The following is a 21,824-nucleotide window of genomic DNA, read 5'->3' on the forward strand; positions in this document are numbered from 1 at the left end:
GTAACATAATGGCAATTTCAATTGTCTCACATGCCTTCCATTGAAGCTAATGGAATGCAGATCGCTTAGGATTTACCAAACAATTTAATTGTGTTTATGTATGTGCCTTAAATTATTTTTTTAAACAGGGGTGCAAAAAAATGGCTCTTGCAGCATAAGATTTAAAGGAATCTTCAACTCCAGTTTGGGGATGTTAAATACAGTTCTTAAAGGGAGGACTGGCTGTCACTTTAAACTGGCTGTTAGCAGGGATCAACAAGCTTAGGAAAAAAAAGAAGAAAGAAGAAGCCACTTTCTTAAAAGCAGACCAGAGTAAACTTAAAAGGATATAGTCAACCACAAGGCTAATCCACCTGCTCCTGTAATGCATTTCAATCCACTGGTTGTATAATCGTAGATTGACTCTACAAATAAGCTACCGGTGGAGTGAAATGCGTTGCAAAACACCAAAAACTCTGTGAACAAGTCAAATACAAATACAACAACATTTATGACTCTCTATAAATTGGTGACCAGGTAAAGTTCTTGCTAGTCTACCGCACTCTTTCCCTGTCTAATGTAAGTTCAACTGTGGAAACGGTATCTTATTGTCTGTGGTCATATAGAGAGAACTTTTGTCTACATTGGTTCATTGCTGACAAATAACATGTAAAGTGGATTTAAACAAACTTGGGTTGTACTTACTGTTTAACCACTTCAATACAGGACACTTTCACCCCCTTCCTGCCCAGGCCATTTTTCAGCTTTCATCAATGTCACACTTTGAATGAAATTGCGCGGTCATGCAACATTGTACCCAAAAACATTTTTTATCATTTTCTTCGCAGAAATAGAGCTTTCTTTTGGTGGTATATAATCACTGCTGGGTTTTTTTATTTTTTGCTAAAAAAACCCACAAATTTGAAGAAAAAAAGTTTTCCTTAGTTTCTGTCAGAAAATTTTGTAAATAAGTCATTTTTCTTCTTCACTGATGTGTGCTGATGAAGCGACACTGATGGGCACTGATGAGGCAGCACTGATGGGCACTGATGGGGTGGCACTGATGAGGAGACATTAATATGCAGCACTGATGGACACTGATAGGTGGCACTGATAGGCGGCACTTATGGGCACTGATAGGTAGCACTTATAGGCAGTGATAGGTGGCACTGATGGGAACTGATGGGTGGCACTGATGGGCAGACACTGATGAGTACTGAAAGGAAGCACTGATTGGTATAACTGATGGGCACAGATTGGCCCCACTAAAGGCCACAGACTGGTGTCACAGAGTGGCATCACTGATGGGTACTGTTGGTGCTGCATTGTAATCAGAGCACTGATGATCAGTCCCCTGATTACCTTTACATGTCTTCCTTGTGAGGAGATGCCACTGATCTACTCTCCTCACCTCACACTCTGTCAGTGTGAGGCGAGGGGAGCCGATAAACAGCACTTTCTTGTTTACATGTGGTCGGCTGTGATTGGACACAGCCGATCACATGGGTAAAGAGCTGCGGCTCTTTGCCGCGATCGGAGTTGCGCCGTGTCCCAGGAACACGGCGTGCTAGAACAAGCGCTGCACCGCTCCGCCGTCATTTTACTATACAGAGGGTGGAAAGTGGTTAAACATACTGCTGAAAAAAATATTTTTGTAACTCCTTCCCATTGTTTGCGTTTACCTGCATGTGAGTGGGAGGGCAGCTCAGAAAGGCAATGTGTGTAAAATATTAAAATTTTTGGTCTGGAGATTATCTTTGTTTTAATAATTAGATTATTTAGCATCTCTTGAACATTCTGATACCATTTTAAAGAGAATCTTGTTTTATTTATTTTGTGCCTGTGCTTATGGTCAGTTAATGTTAATTATCAAAAGTGTGCCCATTCAATGAAGTTGATTTACTAAAGGCTGTGTATTTAACAAAATGAATTTTGAAGTGAACCTGTGCCCAGACTATGCACATTGAAGTATTTACATATTCTAAACAAGCAGAATAAGCACTTTAAACAGATCCCTTTCAACTCTGTAGCTATAAGCATTGTGGAGAAGGAATCTTCAAATATCACAAGAGAGGCACTGAAATCACATCTCCTTTCCCCTTGGTAGCCTGCCAACCTTCTAATATAAGTACACAACAAGTGTTTCTAAACTTTAATGCCGCGTACACACGAGCGGACTTTCCGGCAGACTTGGTCCGGCGGACCGGACTCCGTCGGACAATTCGATCGTGCGTGGGCTCCAGCGGACTTTATTTTCCCCAAAGTCCGACGGACCTAGAAATAAAACATGTTTCAAATCTTTCCGACGGACTCAAGTCCGGTCGAAAAATCCGCTTGTCTGTATGCTAGTCGGACGGACTAAAACTGATGCTAGGGCAGCTATTGGCTACTGGCTATCAACTTCCTTATTTTAGTCTGTTCGTACGTCATCACGTACAAATCCGTTGGACTTTGGTGTGATCATGTGTGTCCAAGTCCGTTCGTTTGAAAGTCCGGCGGACCTGCAAAGTCCATCGGAAAGACTGACGGACCTAGTCCGTCGAAAAGTCCGCTCGTGTGTACGAGACATTAGAGATTAAATAAAATCAACTTTAGCACTGGTTCACATTAGTGCTGCTGCATACTTTTTGATGCATTTTCATGTTTCGTGTCTTTTTTTTCTAGGAGGAGACTGGTTGTTTAAGGCCGGGTTCACACCGTAACCCGCTGTGGATCGCACAGGAGCACTGTGCATACCTGTTCTCCATTTCAGGGACGAATCAGGGCCGATTCTATGCCTGAATTCGGCCCTGAAATGGAGCCAAAGACGCACAGCGTTTCTGTGCAGTGCGCTCCGCAGCCGCAATGGAGATATGTGAACCGGCTCCATAGGGAGCCAGTCACAGTCTCCTGCTATGCGAATTGGATTCGCATAGGTGTAAACCCGACCTAACACAAAACCCTGCCTTAAAACCCACCAAAAGGGTATGGACATGCGCTTTTCATGCACATCCACTGAAGTCTATGGGGCCAAAAACACACTATTCTGCACCAAAAGAATCACCTGCACTTTTTTAAAAACACTACACTGCACCATGCTGCATTCATATGAACAGGCACCATAAAGAATAATGTGATTTCAACTGTCATGCTCTGCACAGCATGATGGCGAACGCAGAAGAAATCACACAAGTGTGAATGGGGCCTTTGTGTGTGTCTTTATTGTGATCTTAAAGGATTACTTCACAATATATGCAAATAGAACGGTCAAGGGTGGCTGGTTTTAAAGTTCTTTTACCACTTGTGAAAGTATGTAAAACGTCATGTCCATAGTCTGAGCAAAGGTGCACTTAGACTCCACTAAGTAAATTTAGCTTAGTTACCAGTATCTCTTCAACATAATTTCACAATAACTGGTGCTTAGGGGTATGGGGCACTATGTGGCCTCCTCTAGTGCTCAAGTGCTCAGGTATAAGAGCAATTAATAGTCCCATGCACTGTCACATGAAGGAGAAGGTGACTTCATCAATCCTCACCTGTTGCTGACACCTCAGATTTCATTGCGGTTCAGAGAAGAAAGGAGCTGGAAGGGAGCTCTGACAAGGTGAATATAAGGTGGTCAGAAGTACCCCTTTGCAAAGACCCTGTCATTTTGCCCTGAATCGGCAAGGTAACAGCATTTACTGTTTACAACATAATGACACCAAGACCAGAAGAGAATAAAAAGAAGATAAATACTTAAGGAGGATCTTCAGTCCCCCCCCACCCCCCAAAAAAAAGTCAGCAGCTACAAATTCTGTAGCTGCTGACGTTTAATAATATGACACTTACCTGTCCAGGGATCCAGTGGTGTCCTTACCCAGGACGATTCTTTACCTGTCTTCCGGTCCCCGGTACCACCATGTCTAGCGTAGGAAGCTTCCCACTGAGCATGCTCAACCTGCACTGCACATTGTGAAGGGTCCTGCAGCTTTCTGGGACATGTGATGTGTTCGAGAAAGCTGCAGGCAAAGAGGGTGGCCAAAGTGGGAGCAGTACCTATCAAAACTAGGTACCCCCCCAAAAAAAGTGCCCAAAAGTTAAAGAGGGGGCAGCGGAAAAGTGGAACTTCCCCTTTTGGGGTGAAGTTCCACTTTAACTTGGTAGGCGGTATCCTACAACTTTCAGATCTCTGGCTGTTGTCTAGCATTATTGTTTAAACAAAAGGAAAAAATGACTGGCATTATTGATCAGAGAATGAAAAATTTCCTGGTGTCATTGATCAGCAGAAATAAAAATGCCTGTTGCCAGTTGTCAGTGGGAGAAAAGTCTGCTCTGGTGCCAGTAGTAAGAAAAAATTTTGTTAGTGTAGAGTCATTTATTGGAAAAAATGTCATGGTGTAAGTGTAAAAAAAGGTCCAGCGTTACTAGGAGAAAAAAAATGCCTATATGTGTCAGTGGAATGAAAAATGTCTTGCCACTGGAATGAGCTGTCTAGCACCTGACATCAGGACATAGGAAGCAGTATGACAGGCAGCAGCGGTTGGATGGATAAGCAGCCCCAACAAATTACAAAGGTGGCCCTACTCCCTGGGGTCCCAACCAACCTCCCTCATAGCAGCCAGTCAGACCTGAATTCCTCTTCTGACTTGGCCACGTTTTCCCCACTAGAACTAGTTCCCATTTACTTTCCTACACTCGACATGTCAAAAGATGGACACTATCACATTCTAGTTATGGCAGACCAAGTTTACAGAGGCATTACTGACCTACAAACAGACCGCCATCCACGTAGTGTGGAAGCAATCTGCCTTCCTTTTGGCTGCCCACAGAAAATAAAGCACATACAGACCAAGGACCTTGTTTCAAAAGCAAGATCTTCCAAGAACGATGCCACTTACTAGGCATTAAATACATGCATACATAAATACAACCACACAATACTAGGCATTAAATACATACATACATAAATACAACCACACAATAAGTTTCCCAACAGGCCACTCATCCTACCATGTTATGTTTGCCTATCCTGCCTCTAAATAGTAAACTGTACTTTTACTTTCTCCATCAACTCATCCCTAACAGTTATTACATTTTGTATAAGCTCATTTCAAACTGCTGGCTCTAACAAGCCTTTGATAGCTCTTTTATTGAATTGCATTGTAACTGTACTGTTTCCCTCCATTTTGTAAAGCACTGTGTAAACTGTTGACACTTGAAAGTGAGCACACTCAAGCTTCCTGGTTTTGGGAGTAGAAACCATGATTGTCTGAAGCCCAGTAGTTTGTAAAAGACCGGTCATGGGTAAAGCAAGGGAGTTGGAGGCATCAAACTTTGCAGACAGAGTTTTATTCCACCGTAAAGGTACACACAAGCAGGAAAAAGTGCAAACACCACGGAAAGTAGTCCCTGGAGTTGTCTGTAACAGCCCATTCTAGTTATGCCAGAAACAATGATTGTCTGAAGCCCAGTAATTTGTAAAAGACTGGTAATGGGTAAAGCAAGGGAGTTGGAGGCATCAAACTTTGCAGACAGAGTTTTATTCCAATGTAAAGGTAAACACAAGCAAGAAAAAGTGCAAACACTGCGGAAAGAAGTCCCTGGAGTTGTCCGCAACAGCCCATTCTAGTTATGCCAGTTTACGATATTCACAGAGAAGGAACCACCAAAACTTAGACATGAACATCATAACCTTCTCAAACCCATCAAGATCCACAAACTTCTCTGCCACTTGAGCTTATCTTTCATTATCTCCAAGACTCCCTGGAGAAGCCATTGATCCTGACACTATTTCACAGCCCAATGGTCACCCAGCTCAGGTGCATGTTCCTGCTGTGAAGCCCTCTGAAGTGTGAAGGGTGAAGGGTAATGGAGTTCCCATTTACTCACCATACTCATATGCAGGCCTACAAAACTTTAACTCCTTTTCACACAACTCCCTTGGTTCCTGGACAAACCCAGAGAAGATATGGCCCTCAACATCACTACTTTAACAGCTCACGGAAGCCACACCTAATGAGGCAGAGGTGGCTGGGAAGTTGACCTGTAGCCAGGTAAGTGGCCCTCCACTGTTTATGCAGGCAGCTGGGAAGAAGCCCAATAGCATACAGTTTTTCTAGAAGACCCAACTACTGTGGGAAGCTGCTCCCCACCTTGTGCATTGGATTTGTGTACACACAATCGGAATTTCTGACAACGGATTTTGTTGTCGGAAAATTTTATAGCAAGCTCTCAAACTTTGTGTGTCGGAAATTCCTATGGAAAATGTGTGATGGAGCCCACACACGGTCGTAATTTCTGACAACAAGGTCCTATCACACATTTTCCATCAGAAAATCCTATCGTGTGTACAGGGCATTACTGTTTAGTGAACTAGTATGTCCTGTTTTGCCTAGCATGTAATTTCTCTTTAAAAAAAGAACGCCTGTAAAAAAACAAAACATTTCTATAGTTTTGATGATAAAGCGGTTTGGATCTCTAACTAATAATAAATACTTTATGTTGTAAGGGGCTGTACTGTGCATACTTTAGAGAAAACAGGTGTAGTGTGATGACTGAGCATGAATGAAAAACAGATTTTTACAGAAAAATCAACACAATGAAAAGGAAAATGCAGCCCAAGTGGGAATAATCTGTGCATAAACCATGTTTTAAGTAAAGACAACAGCTAACGTGATAGAGGCAAGAGTGAGAGTGGGAGACTAAGATAAAAAGCCTGGAGAGATTGGAGAGAGGTACAGGGACTGATGGAGGGGAAGAAAAAAGAGGGTCAGAGGGAGAGAGATAGTGTTAGAAGAGAAATATAGAGGAAGAAATAGACATATGTAGAGAAAGAGAGAGAGAATGTGATGGAGATGAAGAAAGTATAAACAACAGGGATGAAGAATATGAGATAACATATTTTAGATATGAGAGAAACAAGAAGGATGAAGAATATGAGAAAAACAAGAAAAGATGAGAAATAAATAGACATGAAAAGAGGTTGATATAGGTAGGAAGGAAAGCTAGAGAGCTGGGCAGAGCGAGAGAGAAGTTGGGAGGAAAGGAGAAATAGGATGAGTTATACTGAAAAGAGCGAGAAGAATTGAGTGACAGGAGCATCGAATCACCAAGGACTCGTGTCTGTATTTAAAAGCAGAGATCGCAGTTCAGACTCCTCAAGACATCTCACAGCTCAACCAGCGCAGAGGATCAGCGTGACTGCAGCACACACAGGTAGAGCATTGCTATTGCATCTTACTGGATACACTTGTATTACAGCAACTTTTGTCTTTTTCACATATTGCTTAATTTTAGAACATTTAGGCACTTTAAATTAGTAAATTATATGAGAATAGCTAACACATTAAAATATTCTTTGCATGTCAATTACAAATCTGTATGGATAAAATTTACAGTATAATAAATGTAAAAGATTAAATATAAAAAATGTTTCTCGACAAGTCAGCATTGAAAAGTCTTGATTATGCTCTGCTTCATTTCTACCTAAGTGTGAAAAGAACACTGGATTGACTAAAATATGTAGAGATATTATATAATTGTGGGATTTCTATTTATTCTTTAACAGACCTTTTAGCTTTAGTACACATGGTTTAACAATTTGGTTATATCGCTAAGTCTATCAAAGATTTAACTACATTGATATATGTATATATTTCTGATTTATTTAAGTAAAACGTAAATAATACCATACTATACTATAGTAGTAACTGAAACATAAATCATAGTATACTATCAATCATACTATAGCATAACTTATACTATTAGTGGAAAATGTCACATCATATATGGATAAGATGTAAATATATGTATATAAAGCTAATTTACTCAAAGAGTACGTTTTACCTTATTCTGGGCTTACTTACAAAATCAGTATGAGGGTAAATATCCTGATTGGGTATTTGAAGTGAGCCTGGGCCATGTCAAAGTAACTACTTAGGTTATTAAACTCTTGACTTCATTTTCATACAAACTTGTGGTTGCTAAGGAGGAATTTTCTATATCTTATCATATTAAGATGTATGCCATCAAGTTATTTTAGAATGTAAACTTGTTTTGCCCCTCCTATGTTGTACACTTAGGACATGTTAGTCAGTAAAATAAATTCCACAATTAGGTTGAGTAGAGGCTTAGCAGTGAGGAGCAAATGTCTTCTGGGAATTTGAAATATTTATTAACAGTTAATTACGAAGAATCAGAGACTATACATTGCATTAATTTAGAGCAAGGAAACTTAAGAGAAGGTCTATGAACCCCATAAACTCATACCAAACATAATATTAAAAAATCAGATTCTTAAATGAAGTGTGAATGAGAAGGTAGGTGTATAATACGAAGAAAGAACTGAGACGGTGTGTAATAGTTCTAGGATCAAATTGCTCTCGCTACATGCAGAGGTGGAGGCACTCATGAACACATTACTGGCATAAGAAGTCTATACGGTTTAAGGGTCATAAGGTGCATTTTGCAAGCAGATAATAGTTATCATTTTTTTCCTTGGTTGTTAGTGTTTTGAAATCTTCACAATATTGGTTCAAATGGGATTAGTTAATACATTTTTAGGGTTTGATTAAATCAATGATTTAAACATAACTTCATGGAAGATGAGACTTGGTACCAGGGAGGATTACATAATATGATGATCTAAATGACCATGCTAATACAAAAGTGCCAAACTTTATTTCATGATTACCCTGCGGAGCTACGTTTGTACTCTAAACTCAAAACATCTCTGGGCTAATTACTGCAGACCTCAATGGAGAAAGTTTCTTTCCAGACTTAATTAAAACATCACGTTAACTGCTACTGTGGGTATTGCATTTTTTTTTAAAACCATATGAATATATGGTCTTTTTTTTTAACTTACTGTACATGACAATTTCATATCTACTTAACTTGAGTTCTCCACTAGTGATTACACAACTGACTATGTACTTGACTATATAGCAATGTTTACTCTGAACTATAATTGCTGAAAGTGATATTTGTATTAAAAAAAAAAAAAAAAAAAGACAAGAGTGGGGATGTTGCGGTTGTGCTAACAGAAAGATTCATGTTTTTACAAGGTAATTTTTTTAAAATAGAGCACTTTTGTAGAATTTGCTATTTTGCCCAGCACAGGCAAATTGTATGTACTGTACTTGTTATGGTGGAACTAAACTGTAACACAGTTTTCTAGCAGGTGCGTTTTTTGGTAGAAGAGACTATATATGTTTTCTCTGACAACAAATCCGGTTCACCTGTCTGCTAGCAATTTTTTTTTTTTATATACGTGCACTGATTGTGACAGATGTGCAGTGCAGTTTACACTCCTGGCCCTCTCCAGGCATCTGTAAGTTGCAGAGAATGGAGCTGGTTGCCAGGGTGATGTATCCCTAATGAACATGCGCAGGAGTTACATCATCAGTGGCCGGCCAATGGCTGAAAAAAGAAGATGCCAGGCTATCAGAAAAACTGGAAAAAATGGCAACAGCAGTGGATGAAGCAATTGGGGGGGGCACCGACCTTTTATCTCTAGTAGAGGCCAAACTATGTGGTAAGTCAGCCATAATGTGCAAGCATGCACATAATGGACATTGCTCCAGGAACCCGCAGCTGATTTAGTTCCACTTTGAAATCCATTATTTTCTATTACACTATTACATTGCACTGATGTTCATTGCAATAAAAGCCTAATGTGTTGACCTGTATTCTTCCCTTAAATAGTGCATTCATATATCATATAAAACATTATGCATCTAGCATGAACATAACTTTAATCCGGGTTTAAGTAGAAATAGCAGTTTTTGTCAAGACTCTGCTGTTTACAGCTTCTCATGTGCAATGAAATAGGCTGGTGCTTGCATCAGGGAGCACGTTTTTACAGTCTCAATGGTTTCAGGACTATTCACAAAATGAGACAACTAAATCACTGTATGCAGTGGAGCTCTTCCTTAAAGTATCAGAAATGCACTCACTTCTTATGGAGCAGAGGAGAGAGGGAGGTGTTCTGTAGTCCATCAGAGAAAAACTAGACAGGGCTGATAACACTGCTTGCCCTTTTTGCAAAGTCACTCAGTGAGTGCTCAAAGAGTTGTTGTTCAAGCAGATCAACAGCCATAACTGTATGTCCATAAATTTTAAAAGGATATAATATATATTTTTTATTTTGCCCAGACATGCAGTATGTGGCAATATTTTTTAAGTTAGATTGAATTATCCCTTCCAACTGAAAAAATATCCCAGCTGCCATGCTGTAGGGATAATTTTTTACAGCTGTCATCAGAAAGCAGCCTTTAATAAGCTAATCAGTTTGAGGTAATGTTTGGAATCAATTATTGCCAAGATAGGCCAAGAGCTGTGTGTGGTTCTCCTGAACTACCTCTATGATCCTTACATGACAACATGCTAAACAAAATGGAACCTCTGCATGTAAAGATTCCTCAGGGAAAAAAAACAATAGAATCCAAAATGTATATTGATAAATTAAGCAGAGGTTTGACAAAGCACACCAGAGAAAAGTTCTGTAGTAAGTTGGGTACCTGTATTTTCTATTTCTCTAATATCCTATATGTGCTGGGAAGCATACATAAGGCTCATGTAAAGTCCAACTGCAGGCTACATTTTTTATTTGAAATGTTCACCAGCAGCTTTAAAAATGCAACCTTTTCACCTTTAATCTGGAGCTGTCCCCTGATTTTATTCATTTTTGCCACAACCAGTAGTTGGATAAAGAAAAAATAAAGTATTTCTGATTGTTTTTTTAATTTGCTTACTAGGTTGTATTGTGGTCGTGGTTGCTGTTGTTGGGTTATTGTTGCTAATTGTGATTACTTAGTATGTGTTGTTAGTACTGGAATAATTATCTATTGTTGACTAAAGCTGGCCATACAACAGTTTTTTTTTAATTTAGCCTACAGGAAAAAAAAAAATAACAGATTCCTCCGTCCACACTAAACAGCACAGATGGACGTATCTACCAGTGCAGCTATATTCCGTCAGGCAGTGCCACTGATTTTTCTAAATGCCCATACAGTGCCTGAACATGAGTGGATGTAGGTGATGTTAGACTAGCAATTTTCCACTTAACTCCTTCAATTTTTCACCAAAGGATGCTGGGTGGGAGGGTGCAGACAGTGCCCCACACAGAGCAAATTTAAGCCAGCACATCAGGAATTGTCCAAAATTCGCTGTGTATGGCCTTTTCAAGTGTTGGGAATATGAGGTGTGTTCCATTTTGCATATGTAAGAAAAAACTAGTATCCTAATCAGTGTGATATCTACTTAGATTAGTAACTCTGTAGAGTTTGTTGATTGTGAGTGCATCAGGACAGAAAAGTAGCATACAAAATTCCATAATTTGAACATTAGTATTTCTCAATTTCTCAGTATTTATAATTTTTTTTTTTTTCTTTCTTAAACTGCCTATTTTGGTATTGTAGTTGTTGCAGGGTTGTTGTTGCTATTCGTGATTGCTTACTAAATGTTGTTAGTGCTGGAGTAATAGTCTATGGTTGAATAAGGCTTAGTTCACACTAGAACTGGTCCGGGCGTCCCGCATTTGCTTGGGCACGGCAGCCCATTGATTTTAATAGGCTGCCGCGCTGCGTGAAATGCACAAAAAAGACGCATGCACCTTTTTTAAAAACGCAACTGCAGGAAAAGTATTTTTGACCATGGGGTCTCTCTGTGGTTAGTGGGTACAATCTTGTGAGCTGCCAAACTACTCCCCTAAAGTGAAAATAAAAAATAAAAATAAATAATAAAAATAAACTAAAAACAGCTGCCAACACTTCCCACACTTCCCCAGATGTGACAATGCAAACTGATCTATCAAATGTGCAGCGCTTAAATAGCTATACAACTAATATACATGTGTAGCACAAATGCCATAAATAACCAGAAAATATATCCTGTAATACAAAGGTAATGAATAAATGTCCAAAAACAATAATAATATAATATAATAAAGTGCTTGTGCTCCGTGTATTTCACAAAGATCATTAATAATGTAGTATCCTGTGATACAAGGCTAAAGTGATGATGGTGATGATATCTTCATGCAGTGTGCACACACCCTCCACCAGATATACCATCACCTTAAGGGCTTTATATAAAAGCCTGTGCTAAATATTATTATCAACGTGAAAAGATCCTCCTGTGTTTCCTCTTTCCTGTGGTGGCTAATTTTGGCCTAAAGGGGTTGTAAACCCTCATATTTTTTCACCTTAATGTATCCTATGCATTAAGGTGAAAAAACACCTGGCAGTGACCGGCCCCCCAGCCCCCTCATTTTACTTACCTGAGCCCTGCAATTTCCAACAGCGAAGACACGCTGTCCTTCTGCCCGGGGTTCTCGGCACTTGATTGAATAGATTGATAGCAGCACAGCAATTGGCTCCCGATGCTGTCAATCAAATCCAATGACGCAGGCTCTGGGGGGCCGGGCCGAGTCCTACATTCAGCGGCTATGGACGCCGAATACTGGACTCGGGAGCGCGCACGCAGGGTAAACCCCCGGGAGAGCGATTCCCCTAGGCGGTTATCTGATGCGAGGAGGAGCCGCGAGAGCCACCGAGGAACCCCAGAAGTCGGTGTTCGGGGCCACTCTGTGCAAAACGAGCTGCACAGTGGAGGTAAGTATGACATGTTTGTTATTTAAAAAAAAAATATTTGAAGCTTTAAAATCACTTTAAATACTCATGCAAGGATCGTTTCTTCTTCCCGATTAATGTGCAGATCAAAAGCCACTGCTTCCTCTTCGCTATCAGCAGTCTCATATATATAACATGTGGAAAACAATAGAAGCTTGCAATAGTGTGATAACGTTTAAAACAGGTTTATTGCAACTTCCACATAATATACACATGCCTTGGTATGCTTATAGACAAAGGGGTGATAACATCACCTGGAGACCAATGTCATCACCCCTTTGTCTATAAGCATACCGAGATGTGTTTTTATTATGCAAAACGTGAGTGTAAATCTATGTGGATTTTAAGTTGCAATAAACCTGTTTTAAACATTATCACACTATTGCAAGCTTCTATTGCTTTCCACATGTGTTATATATATATGAGGAGACTGCTGATAGCAAGGAGAAAGCAGTGGCTTTTGATCTGCACTTTAATCAGGAGGAAGGAATGATCCTTGTATCAGCATTTAAGCCAAAACAAGCCACCACAGCAAAGAGGAAACACATGAGGATCTTTTCAAGTTGATAATAATATTTATCACAGGCTTTTATATAAAGTCCTTAAGGTGAGGGTATATCTGATGGAGGGTGTGTGCACACTGCATGAAGATATCATCACCATCATCACGTTTTATGTTTTCATAATGGATTTTTTAAATATTATCATTAAGGATTTTTGTGCAATACACAGAGCATGTGCACTTTATTTATATATATTTTTTGAACACTTTACCCTTGTATCACAGAATACTACATTATTAAGGATTTTTGAGCAATACACGGAGAACGAGCACTTTATTATATTATATTATTTTTGTTTTTGGACATTTATTAATTACATTTGTATTACGGGATATATTTTCTGATTATTTATGGCATTTGTGCTACACATGTATATTAGTTGTATAGCTATTTAAGCGCCACACATTTGATAGATCAGATTTCTCTGTGGCTCCCACACCCACAATTGCGCTGTGGGCTGAGATGCGTGGGGGTGCCATTCAGATTGAAGTACTGCAAGAGCAGTGTGATTCAGCTGCGGGCGGGGGAATCAATGGGATACCCACAACCAGAATGCACACTCCGCACTAGTGTGAACCGAGCCTTAGTGTTGAGAGTACTGGATATGTACTAATATGTAAGAGGGGTAATCTAGTATTCTAATCAGTATGGTATTTAAGTGGATTAGTAACTCAAGTTTACTTATTGTGAACTTATCAGGCCTGATATGCAGCAGACAAAAGTGTATTGTTTGAACATCAGTAGTTCGATACGCCAAGTTTTAAGTATTTCTGATTGTTCCTCCTAATTTGCCTTGGTATTGTGGTTGTTGCCATTGGTTATCACTTACTAAGTGGTATAAAACAGAACACAACAGGAGTTTGGAGACAGTAGACTGTCCATGGTAGGTACCTGTGCTTGATTTGTAGTTTGGAAGATGTCTGGTTTAGTTTAGTGCAATACTTGTTTGGCAATTGTTTTTCATGGTACACTTTGAAGGCTATCTTTCTGTCTTGTCTCTAAGTGGGTTTCCAGGCCACGTGTTGACATTTGACAATGCTTGTCTAGATTCCTTGGTTTTTGCTCTTCGGTCTGCAAAAAGGCTGTCTAATTCAATTGCTTCTGCTGAGCTACCTTGCAAAAAATGGGTGAAAAGGCTTTCTGCCCACCTCCTTGCAAATTATGCTTTCATTATTGAAGGCATGTGGCCTGCTACTCCCCTTTCCTTTCCTGGCCAGCCAGGCTGAAAGCTAGGATAAACGTCTGGCATTAATTTTGGGGGAAGGGATCCTTACCATTTTTTTCTTATTTTGGCCTGAGATCTCCAAAGGCAGTGTGGGGTCCTCCTTAAAATCCATATCACACCCAAACACTACTTTTTTTTCCTTAAAGGCACTGTACACAATGGGGTTGATTTACTAAAACTAGAGAGTGCAAAATCTGATGTGGCTGTGCATGGTAGCCAATCAGCTTCTAACTTCAGCTTGTTCAGTTAAGCTTTGGCAGTACAAATGGAAACGGATTGGTTTCTATGCAGAGCTGCACCAGATTTTGCACACTCCAGTTTTAGTAAATCAACCCCAATGTATGTACACCATACATTGTCTAAAAAGGCTAAAAGTCTGATGTGTATTTTGAGGGGGAGCCTATCCCATTTTTTATATGCAGAACAAATCTGTCTGGGAACTATCATTTAGTAGCAATAGTTTCATAGGTGTGCACAGCCTATTACATTATGGTGTTCACCCCAAAGCTCAAACACATATATCTTTCTCTGCAGCCTCAGCTGCACTGGACAGTGAATAAATGGGAAGTGCTCTGTGCTCAGTGGCTTCCTGTTCATTCACACTCTGAAACATAGTAAACATAGTTTACTATGTTTCACTAATGATTGAACACTGTGAGTGTGTTCACTGTGTTCATTTAGAAAAGGAAGAGGCACTTATATAGTACTTATATAGTGCCATCAATTACGCAGCTCTTTACACAATTTTGTACAATCACGTCAGACCCTGCCCTCAAGGAGCTTACTATCTAAGGTTCCTAACATACATTCATACACATACTAGGATTAGGGCCAATTTAGACCGAAGCCAGTTAACCTACAAGCATGTCTATTGACTAGCCCCCTCCTACACTCTTTCCTTCCTGAAAAAAAACCTGCAGCAGCCGGGGGAAGAGGAGAGGATGGAAGTCAGCAGCACTGGGGTGGGTGCAACACGGGGAAAAGCCCAGGCCGTAGGGGAAATCGACACCTGGTGCACCCCTGTGCACGCCTATTAATAGTTTATTTTTCTAAATGTATTGCCACAATAAAAGACCCACTCACCACTGAAGGTTTGTTTTTATTTATACATGACTCCTAGGTCAGTGTCCAGCTACCCATGCTCTTTTTTTTTTTCAACAAAGCTTGGAAAATATCAGAAAAAATACAAAGATTTGGTTGCCATCGACTTGGGGTTGAGGGTGCAGTGTTTGGAGTTTGGAAATTTCGCACTGGATTCAAGAAATGTCGAGCAGACCGAATGGTGCTCAGTTCACTCATGCCTACAAACTATTTAAACAGCTACTTGTGTTAAGTCTTCTAAAAAGTAAAAGAAAATAACAAAAGCTTCTTGGAAGATAATATTGGTAAAGGTTAATTTTCTGGGTTTCTAAAGGCTGGGTTCACACCTATGCAAATTGGATGCGGATTTCCCTATGGAGCCGGTTCACATATCTCCGGGGCGGCTGCGGAGCGCACTGCACAGACACGCTGTGCGTCTTTGGCTCCATTTTAGGGCCGAATTCAGGCAAAGATTCGACCCTGATTTGTCCCTCAATTGGAGAATGGGGACGCACAGCATTCCTCTGCGATCCGCAGCAGGTTCCAGTGTGAACCGAGCCTAATAAAGCAATGAGTCCCGATGGTATTTATCAAAGCATTCTTGGTGAACTTCAATGTATAGTTGGATTATTATTTAACCTTTTTAATAAATCTCTTCTAACAGAAAAAGTTCCCAATGACTGGTGGACTGTGGACAGCTAATATTGTAGCTACAGTATATCCATAAACAAACAGAGAGCGCACCAGCCTAGTGCATTATCCTTAAGGCTCCGTTCACCTCTTTGGTGATTCAAAACACTGGCAAATCATGGGATGCCCGTGCGTTCCCTGTCCCCTCCAATGGCACCCCAATCACAGCATGATTTTGCCGCGATTCATTGGATGACAATCGCGGTAAAATAGCGCAAACATAATCGCGGGATGCCTATCGCCCACAAGAAGTACAAGAGCTTCTGTTTGTGTGATTTTACAGAGATTGTCGCCCAACAAATCACGCCGCGATTGGGGTGCCATTGGAAGTGACACAGAACACACGGGCGTCCCGCGATTTGCCGCTATTTTGAATTGCGGTCGGAATCATGGCGATGTACACACGATCGGATTTTCCGATGGGAATTGTGTGATGACAGGCTGTTGGCGGAAAATCCAACCGTTTGTATCCTTTATCGGACAATTGTTGTCGGATTTTCCACGGACAAATGTTGGATGGCAGGCTTTAAAATTTTTCTGCGAACAAATGTCTGTTGTCGGATTTTCCAAGCGTGTGTACACAAGTCCGTCAGACAAAAGTCCAAAGTACAAACGCGCATGCTCAAAAGCAAGGACAAGCCAGAAGCGGTCGGTCTTGTAAACTATTGTTCGTCATGGAGAATTGACACTCGTGACGCGGCAAATTATGAAATGTCGAAATGCAGCGCGCATTCTCTTCTTCTTTAATGGGATAATAATGAAGCTGCTTTGCTGGTGATACTGATGGAGTTCTGCCAAATGTATTTTAAAAGGCTTTTATTTTTTAGTGATATCAAGAATAATATTATTACGCTTTTTTTTTTTTTTTTTTGGGCAAGTTACCACAACACCATTGTCCCGTAGTTTTTAAGGTCAAAGATACGACTATGTTGGTGTTCCTTGTTAATTTTACATTGTATTTTTTTTTTAATGTAACTGCCTACTCCCAAACTGTCATTTGAAGTAAAACACATAGCCAAGTATTATTCTAAACAATTTTTTTTATTGTGCATTAAAAAAAGAAAACAAATAAAATTAGACATGCTATCTGCCAATAGAACTTAACCAAAAAGTGCATTCTATGCATACAAAAATATAGAAAATATACCAAATCAAATTATTATTCAACCAAAAAATAAAATAAAAGCCTCATGCACATGTCCTGCTTCTTAATATAGGGGGTCAACAATGCCAAGAGTTGGTGAAAGTAGGGGTCCGTCATCCGGAGATAATTCAGAAAATCATCCGGATTATTCTCCTGGAGCTTCCCCAGAAAAGGCATATTACATAATTGGTTACGATTAATAAATCAACCTATTTTTGGTCCAAGAAATCCTCTTCCTGTTCCTGGACTGGACTTGGGTCAAAGTAATAACTCCAAGGCCAATAATAAATAACACTTTATCTCCTCCGATTCTGCAACATGTCTGGTTGACGAACGGCCTGAATCTAACAGAAAAGCACAAAATGAAAAGCGCAAAATGAAAAGCGTGAAATGAAAAGCGTGAATCAACACTCACCAAACTTCTACTAACACAAAATTGGCAGAAGGAGCCCAAAGGGTGGCGCTAAAGATCTGAAAAACCACGTAATACGTCAGTTCGTTCGTGTTTGTTGGCCAACAATTCCTTGCCATTTGTATGCAACACAAGTTCCTGGCCAACGCCCTTCGGACAAAAGTCAAAAGAGACAAAAGAGGTTTTGTCTGTGGAAAATCCGACCGTGTGTACGAGGCTTTAGTCTCGATTCACATCTATGCATGTTGCTTTTGAGCGTTTCTGCTGTGCTTTTTGCTGTGCTTTCCATGGGATTTTACCACGATTTTGCGGCGATAGGCTTTTTTTGGATAACATTTGTTGTTGGGCAGATTTAAAAACGTAAAACGCAAATTGTGGCAAAATTGCTGCAAAAACGCTGTAAAAGCACACTACATGCTTTTCTGCAACTTCTCCATTGAAAGCTATTGAACCAAAAAAAAGCAAAAAAGCTCAGTTTTGCGTTTAAAAAAGTCCCTGACCCTTGCACAAAAATGCATGGATCTGAACATGTTTCATAGGAACCCATGTTAACAAAATGCCCTGCAGTTCTGAAAAAAAGAAAAATGCTCGAAAAAACGCATTGGTGTGAATGCAGCCTAAATATACTTTATCAATAAAATAATAAAATGTATTATATACTCACAAACTGTTATGTACAAGCTCATTAGAACAAATCCAGGTACAGACTGCCAAGATTTCTGTATATCGTCTCAACACCTCACATCATAAAAAGAAGTAGTATAAGTCTGGAAGGCTAATGCATTTCAAGGGACCTGCCCTCTTCCTCAGAACCCTCAGTCCAAAAATTCTTAGAGAACTTCAATGTGTAGTTGTTGAATTATTATCTGATTTTTTTTTATCAATCTCTAACAGAAGAAGTACACCATAAACGGTGGATGGCTAATATTGTAGCTAAATGCAAGGTTTTGGTAGTAAGGAAGAAGTGGGCAACTACAGCCCAGTTAGTTTAACATCTCTAGTAGCAAAATTATTACAATTACTTCTATCAATAATTATTTAAAAACACACAATTTACTGGGTCCAAAGCAACATGGCTTTACTAAGGGCTAGGACCTAACCTCTCATGCATTTGGCTAAATGATTAAGATCAGAATGTGGTTGTAAATGGGATACCGTCGGAATAGAGACCAGTCACTACTGATGTACCAAAAGGCTCTGTACTAGGTGATTTTCTTGTTAATCTGTTTGTTACATAACTGAAGATTTGGTGGACAATGTATGTCTTTTTTTCTGATAACACCAAGGTGTTTAATAAGGTTGATATTCTTGGAGGTGTTTGTAACATGGAACATTATTTGGCATTGCTGGAAAATTGAAATGTTGCAGTTCAACATTTCTAAATGCAAAATAATGGGTTTAGGGAAAATAGCCCTCAGACAGAGTACAATATTGGGAGTACAGTGTTGGCCAGAACAACAGATAAAAAATATTTGGAGTCATTTTTATTTCAGATGATTGCAAAAGGAGCAAAAAATGTGAGCAGGAAGTGAGGAAAGCTAGCAGAATTCTGGGGTGCATCACTAGAGCGATTGTGAATAAGGTTCAGGTGGGCAATATTTTTAATATAAAGCTGAGATCAAGTACACAGAAACATGACCACTTCAAAATTTACCTTAGAAACAGTTTTCTTTCTGAAAGTATAGTTAATGGAAAAGACTTCCAACAGAGGAGGTAAGTCAGTTAATTTAGGAAATGCTTGGGACAAATATAGATCTCTACTCTAACAAAAAGATTTGAAAAAAATGTAAAAAGTGGCAGATTTGATGGACCACTTGGTCTTTTTTCACTCTTTTATGTTTCTATGCTTCTATGCTTAACCCCTTCCTGCCGACTGCCTCCCAGACCTTTAAGAGTTCTAAAAGCTGAGAGGCAGCGGTGGGCGTTTGGGTCATGAGACTGTTGTGATTGGCTGCTACAGGGGTCACATGCATGCTTTAGGAGCTTACCAATCCCTGCTGGCTACCATGCTGGGAGTGTGCAGGGAGTGCGCTCTTAGCATGGTAAGTTGTAAACACAGGGTCGCATATATGTGCCCATTCAGCATCAAGGCCCACCCACCGAGAGACCGTATATATGCGTACGGCTAGCGCCAAGGGGTTAATATGTGCTTAGAATGACAAAGACATTCATCCTGGAAGACTGCGAACATACTGTGATTGCAAGGTTTAGGAGGCATTATCATAGTACCCAGACTGGCAAAGGTAAGTATGACATTGGAAAAGGCAGTGGGGGGAGGCTCTAGAGTTGGAGTGGGCCTCTGGGTAAGTCTGGAGCATGTAGCATGCATATATATAACATTACTAAATGAAAAAAAAGCAAGATTGTCACCTCAAATTATCAGTGCAACCAATATAAATGTTGAATATTTGTACAAATACACAATAGTACCTGGAAGGTTATATAAAATATGTAGAAGGATAGGACCCCCAGACAATTATAATATTGGAAAGGAGTGTCATCCTAATGATCATCTTAATGCAACATCAGGGTTGATTTCTGTGGATATATTTGGTGTTGCTTATTAATGAATTGTATTGCTTATTATTTTTATCTGTGTGATAAGTCAGTCCCCTAGTTTTATATGTAACGCTTACCCCCCGAAGGAGCGGCTGATTAATTGTTATACGTATCCGTAATTCACATTTACCACCTAACCCATCGTAGCCCATAAATTCTCAAACACAGTCCATATAGAATTTTTCTCTTGCTTTATTAAGTAACATGAACTGGGATAGGAGAAGGGTTTCTTTTGAGATGCTCTTTTGTTGCTTTATCATCTTTTTACTTGCCTCTCTTGCAAACAACTAGAATCATTGCGGATAATAGAAAATCACTTTGTGCGATTCCTTAAATCAGGGAAGATGGAAGTAGATTTGATAAAGAATAATCGATAAAGAGTCACTCTGAATAACTTCTTCATCTGCAGAACTTTTCAAGAACAGTCTGTATCTCTATATGTGTGCTTGCAGCTTTACCGCTACCTTTTTACCACTACTTCCCATCTGCATGGTACAGGGCCGGACTGGGAATAAAATCCAGCCCTGGAAAAAATGTCATACCAGCCCCATAGCATTATTATACCAGCCCAACAGCATAACGTCATTATTTTCTTGTTCATGAAAGAAAAAACGATGTATTTTAAAGCACATTTAAAGAGCGTATTATATATAAATAAGACAGATATGAAAGCACATAGAGCTAGGGATATATATATATATATAAAACAGCAAATTCCAGTTATAAGTTGTAAAAGTGGTGGAGCTATCAAGGGGGACACCTGGGACTCTGGGAATGTGAGGGGGGGAAGGGGGACTCTGGGAACCCTCTCTCGCAGAAAATACACTAAGGTAAGAGGGGGGGTTACTGATATAAGGAGGAAACCTTTATATCAGTGCCCCCTTACATTATTGTATTCACTCCCCCCTTACATCAATGACCCCCCCTCAGACTGGCCTAGCGGTGCTGTCACTGACCTCCTCTCAGGTGCACCGTGCAGGGCTTAGTCAGTCGGCTCCAGCTTGGTGGCTCTGGTTTTCCTATAGTCTCCTCTCCACAGTCCACACACACGTCTGAATTCTCCCGTGACCCCCATCCCGGCGCACTCCCACTCTTGACTCCTCTCCAGATTACCTCAGAGACTGCAGACATGGTACAGACGATGTCAGAGGCTGTGGGCATGGTACAGGAGATGTCAGAGGCTGTGGGCATGGTACAGGAGATGTTAGAGGCTGTGGGCATGGTACAGGAGATGTCAGAGACTGCAGACATGGTACAGACGATGTCAGAGGCTGCGGGCATGGTACAAGAGATGTTAGAGGCTGTGGGCATGGTACAGGAGATGTCAGAGACTGCAGACATGGTACAGACGATGTCAGAGGCTGTGGGCATGGTACATGAGATTTGAGGGGCTCTGGGCATGGTACAGGAGATGTCAGAGGCTGTGGGCATGGTACAGGGGATGTCAGAGGCTGTGGGCATGGTACAGGAGATGTCAGAGGCTTTGGGCATGGTACAGACGATGTTAGAGGCTGTGGGCATGGTACAGGAGATGTCAGAGGCTGTGGGCATGGTACAGGAGATGTCAGAGGCTGTGGGC

The 21,824-nt window shown here is 40.3% G+C and overlaps 1 protein-coding gene across 2 annotated transcripts in view; it reads left to right on the plus strand.

Moving 5' to 3' along the window:
• Window positions 1-6,661: 6,661 nt before the first annotated feature.
• TAC3 (tachykinin precursor 3) overlaps window positions 6,662-21,824 on the plus strand; it is a 134,790-nt gene continuing 119,627 nt past the window's right edge. The window contains exon 1 of one of the 2 annotated variants that reach the window (XM_073613842.1): window positions 6,662-7,155. The gene's annotated coding sequence lies outside the window, so the exon portion shown is untranslated. The remainder of the gene's footprint in view (window positions 7,156-21,824) is intronic. The other variant, XM_073613843.1, reaches the window with a different exon arrangement.

This window comes from Aquarana catesbeiana, linkage group LG02, assembly GCF_042186555.1.
Source record: "Aquarana catesbeiana isolate 2022-GZ linkage group LG02, ASM4218655v1, whole genome shotgun sequence".
In the NCBI taxonomy this organism is placed as follows: Eukaryota; Metazoa; Chordata; class Amphibia; order Anura; family Ranidae; genus Aquarana; species Aquarana catesbeiana.